Below are 761 nucleotides of genomic sequence, written 5' to 3' on the forward strand. Positions count from 1 at the left end.
CACCACCCAAAAAAAGGATCATTTTAAAAAATCAGAAAGACGTAAAATAAAAAACCAACTGAAACAATGGCAAACTTTAACCCACTTCGCTCAGCTACCCCGTGCACATTGACTACGCACGGGCCCCTAGTTTTATCAGCGCGAACTAATTGGTTATTTGATCGCGGATACAAACTGGCTGCTTTTGAATTTGGGCCTGGACCAAATAATAGTGAACAGTAGAAAGCCAGGCGAATCTAAGACTGCCTCGCGAGCCCGCACTGTACACGAACTAAATTATTTGCAACGTTGTGGCGAATTTTCAGTTTTGGTATTCGTTTTTTTTTTATTTCATTTGCAAAGGTTTCCCTTTGCAAGATCATGAAAACCCGCGAAAACCAGTGGTTCGCGTAAAGTTTGCATTCCGAACACGTCATTTGTAAGCATTTTGCGGTGCGGCTTGAAACTACCGACTCCTCCAGTCGTACTGGTCGTGATCGCGTCTGATCTCGCCCACCCTTTCGCTCACACTCAAACCAAAAGGTCGCGGGGACGACTCGCTCCAGGTTTTACAGCCGAGCGCCGCTGGGACCTCGACGTGCTAAAGTGGCTGTACGGCTTACATAGTTTATACGCTCTAGGCCTCCCACGCCCCAAACCGGCCGGGGGCCCGTCCTTTAGCCTGGTACACGGGATGCTGTACGGGGGAACAAGTGGGAACCCTACCTGCCCCCTTCCCCCCACTCCCCCCGGCGGGGGATTGACGTCATGGCAACCGCGCC

This window comes from Frankliniella occidentalis, unplaced genomic scaffold (genome assembly GCF_000697945.3).
Source record: "Frankliniella occidentalis isolate FOCC.00 unplaced genomic scaffold, Focc_3.1 Scaffold273, whole genome shotgun sequence".
NCBI classification, from domain to species: domain Eukaryota; kingdom Metazoa; phylum Arthropoda; class Insecta; order Thysanoptera; family Thripidae; genus Frankliniella; species Frankliniella occidentalis.